Here is a 14,597-nt window from a genome sequence, read left to right on the forward strand (position 1 = left end):
CTGGAAGAGTATGGCCTACGAGTTCGCAAAGACAAGTGTGAATTCTTCAAGCCCTCTGTTGAATATTTGGGACACATCATTGATTCTGCAGGTCTTCATAAGGCCCCTGCAAAAGTTAAAGCTATTGTGGAGGCTCCCCCACCTCGAAATGTAAGCCAGCTGCGCTCGTTTCTAGGACTACTGAACTACTATGGAAAGTTCATCTCACAGTTAGCCACACTGCTAAAACCACTTCATGAGCTCCTTGGGCAGAACAAGGCCTGGAAGTGGACTGAAGCCTGTGATGTTGCATTTAACAAAGCTAAGGATGCATTGCTAAATTCTGAAGTTCTAACGCACTTTGATCCATCCTTACCCCTACAATTGGCCTGCGATGCCTCCCCTTATGGAGTGGGAGCAGTCGTGTCACACATTATGCCTTCGGGAGAAGAGAGACCTATTGCTTTTGCTTCACGCACTCTAAGCAAAGCAGAAACTAACTACGCCCAAATCGAACGTGAGGCATTAGGAATTGTTTTTGGAATTCGGAAGTTTCATCAGTACCTGTTTGGGCGAAAGTTTACTCTTCTCACAGACCATCGACCTCTGACGTCAATTTTTGGACCCTACACAGGCATTCCCCCATTAGCTGCTAGTCGTATGCAACGTTGGGCATTGTTACTTTCAGCACACACATATGAAATCAAATATCAGAAATCCACTCTGCACGGCAATGCAGATGGCCTCTCAAGGTTGCCTTTGCCGGTCAAACATCAAGATAGTGCCCAAAAGGAAATCTTCTACTTTGAACAGGTAGAGAATACACCCATCACTGCTACTCAGATAAAGAAGGCAACCCGCGTTGACCCAGTATTGTCCCAAGTTATGGACCTGGTGATGCATGGAAAATCTTGACAAACCTCTCCGGTCTCATCTGACCTTGTTCCCTACATGTCCAGAAGGACGGAGTTATCGGTGCAATCTGGTTGTTTGTTGCGGGGGAGACGTGTCATTATTCCACCCCCACTGAGATCACAGCTGTTAGAACAGCTACATTCTGGTCTCTGTGGAATAGTGCGCATGAAGGAAATTGCACGAAGCTATTTTTGGTGGCCTGGATTGGACAGTGCTATTGAAGAGAAGGCAAAAGCTTGTATGTCATGTCAGGGTGTGAGGAATGCACCCCAGTGGGCACCCCTACACCCATGGGACTGGCCTGAAAACCCGTGGCAACGTATTCACGTTGACTTTTCTGGCCCCCTTGAAGGAAGCATGTTCTTGGTGGCAATAGATGCCCATTCTAAATGGCCAGAAGTCTCTATAATGCAGTCCACTACTGCAGAGAGTACTATCCAAAAACTACGAGGACTCTTTAGTCGTTTTGGTCTGCTAGAACAACTTGTGAGCGACAACGGACCGCAGTTTGTCTCTCAGGAGTTTCAAAATTTTATGAAGGCAAATGGGATACACCACATCACGTCAGCACCATATCATCCATCCACCAATGGATTAGCTGAAAGATTTGTGCAGACAATGAAAAACGCTTTGAAATCAGCAAGGGGACAACACTCCATTCAAAAGCATCTGGATACCTTCTTACTTTCCTACCGAAACACACCTCATGCTACGACCCAGGCATCCCCAGCCTTTCTAATGTTGGGATGACAGCTGCGCACTTGCTCTGATCTGCTGAAACCTTCTGAACCCAGACAAACTGTGCAACATCAGCAGCAATATCAAGTCATCAGACGGGCACCCAGAGCAAAAGACCGAACCTTTAGCCCGGGACAGCCAGTTTTGGCTCGGAATTATACTTCCAGAGCTAAATGGGTCCCGGCCACAGTCATCACTCAAACAGGACCTGTTTCCTACACAGTCCGGACTGCAGAGAATCTTACCTGGCGGTGACATGTAGATCAGCTGTTGCCAGGTCATGCCAGTCCTCAGGACACATCTGCAATTGAGGGGTCTGACTTCACCTCTTCTGGTGAGACACCGAATCACGAATCACCTATTCCTGACTGTCCTCCTCCATTACTGCCGGCGGCTGAGATGCCCCTTTGCCCAGCACGAGCTGATACCACCTCCTCACCCGTTCGTGCTGCGGACCCTGAGCCCATGGTACTTTCGGGTGCCACAACACCAGAAGTTCGCCGTAATCCACCTAGAGACAGAAGGCCTCCTCATCGGCTGGATCTTTAGCTAGGGCGAACCCATGGTTATGGGGCAAAATAATCCCCAGGGTTTAGCCGGGAATGGAGGCAGTCTACCCTCCTTCTCTAGTCTAGTGTGTGTTTTATTTAGGGGATGTTCTTATTAGGGGGGGAGGAATATGTTGTGTATTTGGTTGTCATGGTTTTTGGTTCCTATGGTAACTGAGTTGGATTATTAGGGGATAGCTCAGCCAGCTTCAGCCGGCTGGGTGAGTTCTCTGAGTCTGAAAATAAAATGGTGGTTTTGTTAGCTGTCTGCTGTCTGGCCTCAAGTGATTTCTTCCTAAACCGGCTGCCCCCAAGGATATAACAGATTCGAGGCTCACATGCTTCCTTAAGAACTGCCTGCCATGGCACAGCCAGGCACTGGGGCACCATATCGGCGCCTATGCCTCTTTTCTGTCTGATGCACCTTCCCTACAGATCTCTTCGGCTCCCCATCCCTTACCTCACCCCCACACTCTGCAGCAGCCATGTATGCCCCCACTGCCCCAAGGACCTCATGCCCACCTTTTAGAACTTCATTTTGTTTCCTCTCCACCCCCCTATGCCACCGACCAGCTTTTGTTTACTGATTTAGAGTGGGGTTGGATAACTGGCGTGGTGTTGTGTTTTCCGACTGAGGAGCGAATACTGAATGCTTTAGCCATTATTTATTGAGTACCTAATAGATACAGAAAACCTAACTGGGATAACAATGTATTGGAGATACAATTCTCTATTAAAGAAATTTCACTTAATATTTGGGCTAGTAAATAGTTTTCTTGTTCTCTTTTCCCTACCCTGGGAATGAAATTTGATGTAATGCACAAGAATTTTAGGCATTAAATCATCATTAGAGGATACAACAACAGAAAACAGCCAAAATAGAACCACTCATGTCTCTGCCCCTTGCTGTGGCCTTCGCAGAGGGTATCCTGAATCAGATGAGCGCATCTACAATTGCTCCTGCATCCCAGGGCTCTCCAAAGGGTGAAATGCAGTGATGCCCGAACTCAGTCCAGGCATGAACAAGTGCTGCAAAACATTCTGCATGGGGGATAGACATTCAGCAGCATGTGTGCTTGAGCAGGAATTTCCAGGCCACCTTACAACTCCCAAAGGCTCTTGCTGAGGTAGTAGCTGAAGCAGTACCTGGTAAAGGCATACGTGATGTGGGTAGGGTTTTATAACCCAAGGGAGTAGGTCATAGGGAGGGTCAGCAAGAATTACCAGGGAGATGGAAACTCCGGGGTTCTTTATTATTATTATTTACTTGTATTATCATAGAGCCTAGGAGTCCTAGTCATGGGCCATGACCCACTGTGCTAGGTGCTGTACAAATGCAGAACAAGATGGTCTCTGCCCCAAGGAGCTGACAATCTAAGAATGAGATAAGAGACAATAGATGGAGACAGACAGACAGGGGAGTACAATTAGACAGTATTGGCCAGCACACTGGTAGCAGAGCTGTTGCCACTTTTTTTGCAGGCCTCATGGCAAAGAAGAGCTCTGAGTTTCCATGGAACATTTCGCCTTTCTGGACCGTTCAGACATCCAGGTTTGTATCTCTTCAGGCCCGTTGCCATCCAGGAAATGGCCTTGGTAATTAATTTTCTGTTGGATTTCCCAGCAAGCTGGACTTTCTGGAGTGACACTAGGAGTATAGAAAAATAGGCAGTACATTAGTTTGTACATGGAATTGCAGTTGTGGAACACTTACTATTTAATGTGATTTTTAGAAATCTCTGGATCTGATGTCTTCCCCACATATGCCAGGCCATTACCTGATGACCAGTTTGTTGCCCAGTCCAGGGTCACCCTCCCACAGAGATACACAAAGCCTTGTTGAGGAATTGAAAGTCCATGTTCTATTGACCTGGCTGCTGGGAGAGATGGGAACGAGATAGGAGATGCAGCAGTTTGGTGCAAGTGACCCAGCCCCTCAGTGGGGAGCATCAGGAGATGGGGAAAGGGGACAGGGCACTAGATATTTGCAGACAGGAAGATTAGGAAGGCTTCAGTCTTACCTAGAGGGGCTGCCTGTCAGGCCTGCCCTGGTCAGAGAAGCTTACCTGGGAAACATTTTCCCCTTTAGGTCCAGGCTTAACGTTTTGCTGGGGCACATGTAGTTAAAATGGTTGGACCTCCCCTGTCTGGTGAAGAAGAGGCAAGCAGGCAGACATGAATCATTTTCATTGAGCCTGCTCCAGGCAGGCATTACCCACAGCAGGAGAAGCTGAAGTGATGGCCAGATTTCTGAAGGAAGAGATTTCTGTGGCTAGGAGATAGATTTCTCTGGTGTCTCACCCCACAACAGGTATGTACTGTTCCCACAAACTCACCCAGCACTGGGAAGATGGGTTATCATTATGTTTCCTTTGTTTTATCCCTTTGAGCTGGCCAGTGTGGGTGTTATTTTGTTATTCCCCACCCAGAAGTCCCATAAAGTAATTGAACCACATTCAACTGGGTGGAGTTATTTTACCCAAACGCTTTACTGCGGGTCCAGTGGATAGAATGTTGCACTGGGACTCAGGAATCCTGGAGTTTAGTCCCAACTCTGCCACTGCCCTAGCAAGTCCCTTTGCCTGTCTGTGCCTCAGTTTCCCCATCAGTAACACAGGGTACCACTCTCCTTTGTAAAGTGCTTTGACATCTGTGGAGGAAAAGTGCTGTATAAGAGCTCAGTATTATTATTACACTGGGAAAGAGGTGACCAGGGTCCCCTACCCAAAGGCTAATGAACCAGGGGCTCCTAATTGTGCCCCTTCTGGGGATGTCTCACAGGACCAATAATTCCCAGTGATTATACGCCCCTCTGTATTGAACACAGTGCCCATTTCCCCCCAGTTGCGTCAATTACATGTTCCTAAGCTTGCTACCTACCACTTCAGGAAATCATTACTGAAACAGACTATAGCTCATGCAGCTAATAAGACAAAGCACAATAACGGTGTTTGTTTTAAGTGTCTGTTACGAATCTTATAAACAGTAATGAGTGTCATTTTTTCCACTTGTGAGCTCATTTCAATGGAGTAGGTGCAGCGTTTTAACTCCCTGACATAGAGTATGAAAGGGGCTGGTGAACACACTTGCCTTCCAGAAATCAGAGCTTTCCAGTGCCTCAGAGCAAGTCCTCCATCAGAGCAGGAAGTGGGACAACAGAACTAAATGCTGCTATTATAGACAGTTCCCTCCAAACCATCCACATAGGCTAAAGGTTCTAGGTATTCATGTACAATCTGATTTCTATTGCACACGTATGTTGAATATTCAGAGCCTTTAGAAGGAGGTATTTGGTGAGGGTGTGTCTGTGAACCAGGAATCCTTGTGCGAATGTAGCTAGTTAAGAAAGTCACCGTTTCAGGGATGGGAGCTAAATAGAAGCTTGTCAGGGGCTGACCCAGTAGGAGCTGCTCTGAGCTGGATTTCACCCAGCATGTGCCCCACGTTCCTAGCTTGGATTCTTGCATGAACGTGTGGCGAGGTCTTTATGATGGACTCACCAGGATGCATTGCATCATAGACCTCTAGTTACTGTGGCATCCAGTGCAAGTTCTTAGAAACGGGGACTAATTATGTTCTTTTGGCAGGGCTCTCCCCTTTGGGCCTGATGAATTGCCCCTTCTCTGCAAAAATGCAGCCAGCATTAGCATGCCGTATATGAGAGTGGTTCTGATATCCGGATGATTATTATGCTGTGTATGTGTCACTTGCCAAATTACTCTAACTAAATACAGCTCAATAGTGGCTCTAACCATGCCTGACGTGGGCATGTAACTGTGCTTGTAAATAACAGCGTGCGGAGGCAGAGGCTGGAATTACATCCCTCCAGACAGCCATTCTGTAAGGGAGAGAATAGGAAACACTAGCTGTAATGCTATGCATTAAAAAGCACTTATGCCGCTAAAACCAGCATTAGAATAGCACATAAACATTGCTGTCATGATCTCAATGGGACTCTGGAGTCCAAATGGAAGCTCTAGTGGCCTTTCCGAGCCTGCCTCAGGGCGGGGGGAGAAAAGCCATTTCATGTGTTGTAATGATGTGTCTCTTATACACACAAACTAACTCAGATTCCTTCATACGCTGTGTGCTGACACACCCATGCATTCTGCACCGCCATGGAAAGAACCAAGAGAAGGCGCAGTTAGCAGCTCTCTTGGTATCACACTTGGGACATGGAGATAGCAAACATGGGGCTGATCAACTGCTTCCTATTATTCTGAAGCATTTAATCATAAAGCCAGAAAATGCACGTTGAGTGCCAAGAGGGCGACATTTTTGGGAAGCCAAAATGGTTTAATTCTTTACGCGAATATTTCACCAGCACACATTCCTGTCCTCTCCAGCAGCAGGTAGAACAGTGGGAGCCTGGGCCTGAACTGTACAGAGGCCAAATCTTACCTTAACCCACATACTTTGCACAAGGGAAATCAAGGAAATAACTCAGATATTTACATTTAAGAAGGTGCATATTGATTTTCAGGGGAAGGGACTTGAAACTGTGGAGTTACCTGGCCATACTAGTATGGAGATATAACATTATTATTAATTATTATTATTATTATTGTTGTTTTGTTGTTAATAGTAATAATAATAATTAATAAATCCTTGCAAGCCCCTTTAAAAAGTGAAAACCCTCTTATTTTTATAATTCTAGATCCCTAAAACATCTTCTGAGTCACCTCACATTTGGCTCATACAGAAGTATTCTACTGTTGAAAGAGATGCAAGTTTGAAAACGTGTGTGGGATAGATTTGTTCTGAGGAACATGTGGAGGAGGTTTCAAAATGGAGCTTCTCATGGAACGGTGATTACAGTCTTTAAAACAGAAAGACTCCTGTCTTGCCACAATGTGTGATGAAATTCAGCAGAGAATCTGTTTGTTTTTTTGCAATGGACTTTCAACTTTTAATTTATTCTGTAAATATTCCCAGTTATGGTAAAATTTTCTCCTTTTGAGGAAAGTTGATTTTTTTTCCCTCTGAAATGTCAATTGAGCAGCCCCGCTGAGCAAGAACTGAGAGACGCTCAGTATGTAGAAACAGAAGATGCCAGCATCTTCTTGATTCTTTGAAACTCAGTGGGGCTGGCAGGATGATTAGAAAAGTCTGCTTTAGAAAGCAAAACGAGTCCTGATTAGTTTTAAATTTTTAAGATTCTAAAGCTGTATGAGAGTCCTAAAAAAAAAAAAAAGTGCCTGAACACACTTCTGGATTAGCATTCCAGAGCATTCCAATATGGCCTGACCCCTGCTCTAAAATTTGAATTAAAAAAAAATTGTTTCCTCTTAAAAAGCCAGGTTTTTCAAAGCATATTCATTTTTTTCTATCAATTTTTGCTAGCTTCCAACAAGAATTCTTCCCAGAATAATCAGAAAGATGAAATAAGAAGAGAGACATAGTAAGTGTCAGGTCCATATGCTAGATCAAAACTACACAGTGGTGTTAACTAGTCACATGGTCATCTAATGAGGTTAGTCTATCACAATTCAAGAGTTTATAAAAGTATTGATTTTCCTTTTTCCTCTTTGTGTGTGTGTGTGTGTGTGTGTGTGTGTGTGTGTACACTAATGAAATGTTTACTTACTGTATATTATTCAGCCACTAGATGTCTACGTGCTGTCTAAAGCTCCAGACAGGGTATGGTCCTTGGTAAATAAGGTAGACAAAAATGGAACTCAAGCAGGGTGGAAGCCTGTTTATTTGTGTCATTAGTCAGGAGCTGGTTTCTTCAATAAATGCTTCCTGTTTAAGATATATCATGACATACAACTTCTTTGTTTATAGGCTTTTCTATGCCTTCACAACAGTCTAGTATTTTATACCTCACAAATATTAATGAGTTTAACCTTACATAACCCTTGTGAGGTAGGGAAATATTATTCATCTTATATCTGCACCTTATTAGCAGTTCCCATTAACTTCAGAATGTGCCCAGCTCTCAGAAGGTTGGACAGTAAGAAGGAAAGATGTATGAAGCTTTCATCCCCCTTCTGGTTGATAGTGTCAGAGTAGCCTATGGCATTTAGAACAGGAGTACTTGTGGCACCTTAAAGACTGACAAATTTATTTTAGCATGAGCTTTCGTGAGCTGCAGCTCACTTCTTCGGATGCATAGAATGGAACACACAGACAGGAGATATTTATACATATTTATACATATTTATACATACAGAGAACATGAAAAAAACCATGTTCTCTGTATGTATAAATAAATAAATATAAATAAATAAATAAATAAATCTAAATAAATATCTCCTGTCTGTGTGTTCCATTCTATGCATCCGAAGAAGTGAGCTGCAGCTCACGAAAGCTCATGCTAAAATAAATTTGTTAGTCTTTAAGGTGCCACAAGTACTCCTGTTCTTTTTCCGGATACAGACTAACACGGCTGCTACTCTGAAACCTGTTCCTATGGCATTTAGATGTCCACCTCATAATTTTAATGGAAATTGGGAATTCAGATCTCTTAGGTGGCTTTGAAAATCACACTGTGGCCAAAATGTCCCATCTCCCTGCTGGACAAGGAGAGAGAACATACTGATAGGTGCAAGGCCTCAGAAGTGGAGAGAACTAGGGTAAGTCCACATTTCAAAGGATCCTTTGTCAATGATAGTAGAGCATCACCAGATAGTAGAGCATCTGGAAGGGAGAGAAAGGAGATGGGAAGAGTCTAACATAATTCATGGGGAATGGAAGCAGGAGTAAATAAGGTTGTTTTAAGAGGAGACAGAAAGAGCTGAATGTGAGGGAACCCTGGTGTGTAAGGGGGAATGGAAAACTAAGTAGCTGAGCTGTTTTGGATAGTGAGTGAGAAGAGACGGAAACAACCAAATACAGCTAGGGATCATGTCATTGTAACTGAGCTTCACTCAACAAGAATCAAGAAGAGATGGAAAGAGCTGGATGTGGCTCAGGAGGAGACCCTCTGAGTGTCTGGTATGGATAACCCAGCACCACAGGGATGGTGGAAAATTAAAAGCAGGATACCTCTCAGAATTCACTGATTCTTTAACCATTTCAGTACAGCCCAGGGGATGTGCTGGGGCTGAGCAGCCAGCCTTTGTGTGTTTTGAAAAGCAGGACACCCAGAATGTGCTTGTACAAGAGTGCGAGTCCATGCATGATGCAGAGATAGGGCTGCTATCTAGTGCACAAAAAAGGAATAGTAGCAAAAAGAATGGCAGACAAGAGCCATACTACTGCTTCTTTCTGCTACTGCTCTAGCATCAATAGGTGGGCAGAAACAACGAGCCATAGAAACAGTCCTTTTGTAAGTGCACTTACTGGGCACAACCTTAAAAACAAAGATCCAATGGTGCCAACTCCTTACTTAATGTACATGTCAAACTATGTGCAAAGACCTAGGGACTGATTCTCATTTACAGAAAATCTCCATTATCCCTCTCTGGCAATGTGAAGGGGCCTCAACGCGGGAGTGCACAGTACTTTTGGACCCAGGCTAAAGGCCTTGTAGAAAGCAGTGTAGTATAATGGTTTGAATGCTAGACTGGGGCCTTGAGGGACCTCTGTTCTATTCCTGGCCTGTTGGGCAAATGACTTCCCCTCTCTGTGCCATATGCAAACTGACCTCCTTTGAGATCTGCCAATGAACAGTGTTCTGTAAGAGCTAAGTGGTGACATTGTTGTTATTAATAACAAAAGGGTTTTAGTGTAAAAGACAATCAGGCCCTGAGATCCTGTATTGGCAGTGTGAGTAAAGAGCCAACAGATTTCATGCTAGCATGATGTCAATCATCAGGTAATAGCAGAAGTTTTCGTGGGGCAGGGCGTAGCCATTCATCTAGATCTAGGGCAGTACTGAGTACACTGCTTTCCATAGCTGTGGAGATCTATTTCACGGTATCAAGTGGGGACAGCTGCAGAAAGTCCCATTGGGAGCTGAGTTGAGAAACGAATGGTGTGCGTTGGACTGAAGCATTCCATAGTTCAGCATCCACAATAACAGAGCTATCTGCTTAGTGAAATAGATATTCCAAGTGCACATATGTGGTATAGGCCAGTTGTGCAGAGCATAAAGTGGCACTTCATGCAGATGATGTGCTATTGATGTTAACAAATTCCAGGCCCTCAACACTCCATCTCATGCAGCAAAGAAAAGACTTTGAAGAGGACTCTGGTTTTAAACTCAATTATTCCAAGTTGAAGGCAATGGTAGAGGGGCTCACTCATACAGTGCTGGAAAATCTACAGGATTAATTTTAAATGGGCCATGAATTATGCCAACTCTTTGGGAGTATAAATCATTTCTTCATGCAATATCCTTTAGATGCTAATCACTTCAGAAAGGTCAGATCAAAAAATGTAGCCAACTGGCTTGCAAGGAGGACATCTTCCCAGCCATGAATATGAACAGTTTTACCCAAAATGTCCTTTTTTTTCCACACTACCAAGTCCTTTAAGTACTACACCCTTCCATGTGAAATTCACCTAAGTGAAAAGTTACCTGGGATCATCCAGCAAACCCTGTGCAGCCATATGTAGAGGGAGGTTTTGCAGCCCCAAATTGCAGCACAGCTCTCTCTGTGAGTGGTGCAGTTCCAGGAATATCCAGACGAAAAGTGGGTAAACACTGAGTCACATTATTCTGATGTGCCTGTCTAAACAGCAGAGAAATTGTCAGAATTGTTCTCAGCCACCTATTAATGTAACAATTGGTATATGGAAAAAAATAGGATTAAATTACACCTTGGTGCTTCCTTACTGCTGACTCCAATGAGAAATAGTATGAATTTCCCAAGAGAAGACTTGGACCTGGGCTACAATTTTCCAAAGTGCCTAAGTGACTCAGAAGCCTCAGCCTTATTGAAAGTCAATGGGATGTAGGCTCCTAAGAAATTAAGTAGCTCTTGTATCAGAGGGGTAGCCGTGTTAGTCTGGATCTATAAAAGCAGCAAAGAATCCTGTGGCACCTTATAGACTAACAGACGTTTTGCAGCATGAGCTTTCGTGGGTGAATACCCACTTCATCGGATGCAAGTAGCTCTTGCAAATCTTAGCTTTGAAGTTTAGATCATGGGGAGGGAGGAAATCCTGAATTGCGTGTGGTAGAAATGCTATCTAAAGACGACAAGGTTCTGGATACCAATTAAGCGAGTAAAATATTGAACTGCCCAAACTCCTCCATATTATCATTCTTATCCATAAAAAGTTATGTCCTCAATGAGGGGAGATAGCAGAAAAGACGAGAGAAGAGGCAGCCACCTATAGTGGCCCATTGCTGACCCCTCCATCCCCTTCCTGGAGAAACGGTTGCAGTGTTGGATAAGTGCTCATGAACTCTGTCTGTCAGTGTTACACTTAGGCTATGGGTAACAGGAGATGGATCAGTCAGGCTCTCCTTCTCAACAGATGACCTAAATAAATAATAATTGGGAGATACGCCTATCTCATAGAGCTGGAAGGGACCTTGAAAGGTCATCAAGTCCAATTCCCTGCTTTCACTAGCAGGATCAAGTACTGTCCCTCCCAGGGTTTTTTTTGTGCTTCAGATCCCTAAATGGCCTCCTCAAGGATTGAACTCACAACCCTAGGTTTAGCAGACCAATGCTCAAACCACTGAGCTATCCCTTGGTGACAGTTTGGACACAGCAGAAGTGAGTTCTACCTGTTTCTTTCTTTACGTTCAGTCAACTCTGGAGCCACAGAACCTCCCAACCAGCCAAAAAGCTACACCTCCCCGGGACACCCAATGGGAGAAGAGTCTTATCTCCTGAGCTTCTGAAAAGAGGTTCTGCAGACATGAAAGAGTCTAAAGATGGATGGTACAACATGGGCAACTGTCATTGCTTCAGAAAACTCAACACAGACCCACATAAGGTCAATTGCACAGCATGGTATGCTTAATGCATTCCAAGGAATAAGGCCTTTCGTAACATCCATGGCTTCTATACAAAGGATGCAGGCAGAGTCCTCAGCACCCTTTGTGGGGAATGCACATCAGCTGCTAAGCCTCTGCCTGCAGCATCCTGGAGTCTCCACAGCCCTTCATTCCTGCTGAGCAGCATCAAGCCACCTCATAGACTGTTTGTGACAACGTCTGCATAACCCCAGAGAATCTGTCCATTGATTCTACTGGGCCTACCCACAGCATGCCCCTAAGCCTGCCAACAGTACCCACCCTGAACTTACCACAAAAGCCAGTCAGGCTCAAGGGCAATGGCAGGCAGCCTAAGGGTAACAGAGGGATGACTCTCCATCCCTTACCCCCATCCCACCCAATAAGCACACTGTAAATGGGCATCTTTTCCCTCTCTGCTATGGACACTATTCTGTGCCAGAGTCTTGAGCCATCCTTTTCAGAGAAGCATGGCCTTGTGGTTGAGACATGGGCTGGGTCTCGCAAGCGCTGATCTCCACCCCTGCCACAGAGTGTGGGCCACTGACTGAATCTCAGTTCTCCATCTGTAAATCTGAGAGAATAACCCTGCTTTTCTCCCACCCTGTGTGTCATAAGCTTTGGGGGGGCAAGGATGGTCTGTGTTCGTACAGTAGCTAGCCCAATGGGGCCCCATTCTTGTCTGAGACCTCTAGGTATTATCACATAAATAATACTTACCATGCCTTTCACATTGCATACCCTGCACAGTATTTCACCAGAGCCATTGCTCGTCTCTTATTATTGTGCTTGTCTTTTTGAATTAACAGTTTACCTGCAAAACTGGTGGCAATCATGCTGTCTTTTGTAGTCCTGAGATCAAGTCCTGGGCTGTGGTCATTATTACACGTTCTGCCAGCACTGTCCTCCTGATACCCCTCAGGCTCCTCCATACATTGTTAGCCCCATCCAGTGGTAATGCTGATATTGGCAAAGCTACATCTGGTGGCAATGCTGGCGGGGCACACAAACTTACTAGGAGTGTCCTGTTGCTCTCTTCTGGGCCATATGGCAGTGTCCCACCAGTTTGGTGCAGGCACCTGAATCTAATTGCTAAGATTCCAAATGCTCTCTTTATAACCCATTTGATATATTTTACAGCCCTGTTTGTACTGATTAATAAAGATTTAAAGGAGGGAAATATAATTAATACCTATCAATATGGGTGTATGGAAAATAAACCTTGTCAGACTAATCTAATATATTTTTTTTAATCAGATCACAAGTTTGATTGATAAAGGAAATAGTGTAGATGTAATATACTTTGTGACAAAGTTCCTTCTCTACCTTGGTGGGTCCTGCACTTATTGGCAGATTTGCTCACCTCAGTGATCTTCCCCTCTGGTGGAACCCACAGTCTGGGTCAACTCCTCCTGTGTCTGATCAGGAGTTGGGAGGTTTGGGGGGAACCCAGGCCCGCCCTCTACTCCGGGTTCCAGCCCAGGGCCCTGTGGATCGCAGCTGTCTATAGTGCCTCCTGGAACAGCTGCATGACAGCTACAACTCCCTGGGCTACTTCCCCATGGCCTCCTCCAAACACCTTCTTTATCCTCACCACAGGACCTTCCTCTTGGTGTCTGATAATGCTTGTACTCCTCAATCCTCCAGCAGCAGCAGCAGCAGCAGCAGCAGCAGCAGCAGCAGCACGCACGCACGCACTCACTCACTCACTCACTCACTCACTCAGCTCCTTGCGCCTCTTGCTCCCAGCTCCTCACACGCAAATCTCACTGACTAACTGGGAGGCTTTTAACTAGTTCCAGCCAGCCCTTGATTGGCTTCAGGTGGCCCAATCAATGTAGCTATCTCCACTGCCTTCTAAAAAGATCTTAATTGGCCCCAGGTGTCTTGATTAACCTGGAGCAACTGCCATTTGGTTACCAAGTGTAACCCCTTTGGGGTTTAGAGAGCATGGCCTCTTTAAATCTTTTTCCCAGGAGGGAGGGGGAGAGTAAAAAAAAAGGAGGGAAACTCCAGTGGGCGGGTCTGGAGCTCCAGGGAGGGGGAGGGGGAGGGGGAGGAGGAGAGGCAGAGGCAGCACAGCTGGCGCTGGAGAAGGAAGCAGGGGAACCTGCCTGGAGCCTGAGGAGGACAGGCCCGATCGGGGACAGCCCAGGACAGGAGCCAGGAGGAGCCCTGTGCCAGGGGGGAATCGCCCGAGAAGGACAGGCCAGAGCTGGACCCAGTATCACGGCTGCCCAGAGCTGCATGGGGCTGTGAGTACTGGGGCTTGTGACTCTGCACTGGGAACAAGGAGGGAGGCTGTAGCTAGTTAAGTGGGGAGGTGGTCGCTCTGTGTGGCTTTGCAGAGAGCAGCAGAAGAGGGCACCGGAGGGGTTTGCTGGGGAGAGTTTACTGGCGCCGAAGATGACCAGGAGCACTCAAAACTCACCGCTGGACTGGAACTTTGCTCAGGCCTCCTGAACTCTGTGCGCAGACACATTGCTCAGTGTCTGTCCTGTCAGACTGTGCTACCACTGGGCCTATGGGGCCTTGGTTTGGATGCAGCCGTTTTACTG

The 14,597-nt window shown here is 45.5% G+C and overlaps 1 long non-coding RNA gene across 2 annotated transcripts; it reads right to left on the reverse strand.

Annotated features, from left to right (window-relative positions):
- Positions 1 to 2,945: 2,945 nt before the first annotated feature.
- On the reverse strand, positions 2,946 to 13,676 carry LOC123377852. 2 transcript variants are annotated; one of them, XR_006582360.1, is made up of 5 exons: positions 13,634 to 13,676; positions 12,854 to 13,032; positions 10,648 to 10,801; positions 4,247 to 4,327; positions 2,946 to 3,828 (listed from the first exon to the last, which is right to left on the reverse strand). It is a non-coding gene; the product is annotated as an uncharacterized LOC123377852 (long non-coding RNA). The 2 variants fall into 2 exon arrangements; XR_006582359.1 differs by lacking the exon at positions 13,634 to 13,676 and having other exon boundaries at positions 12,854 to 13,181.
- Positions 13,677 to 14,597: the final 921 nt, after the last annotated feature.

Source organism: Mauremys mutica, chromosome 9 (assembly GCF_020497125.1).
Source record: "Mauremys mutica isolate MM-2020 ecotype Southern chromosome 9, ASM2049712v1, whole genome shotgun sequence".
Classification (NCBI taxonomy): domain Eukaryota; kingdom Metazoa; phylum Chordata; order Testudines; family Geoemydidae; genus Mauremys; species Mauremys mutica.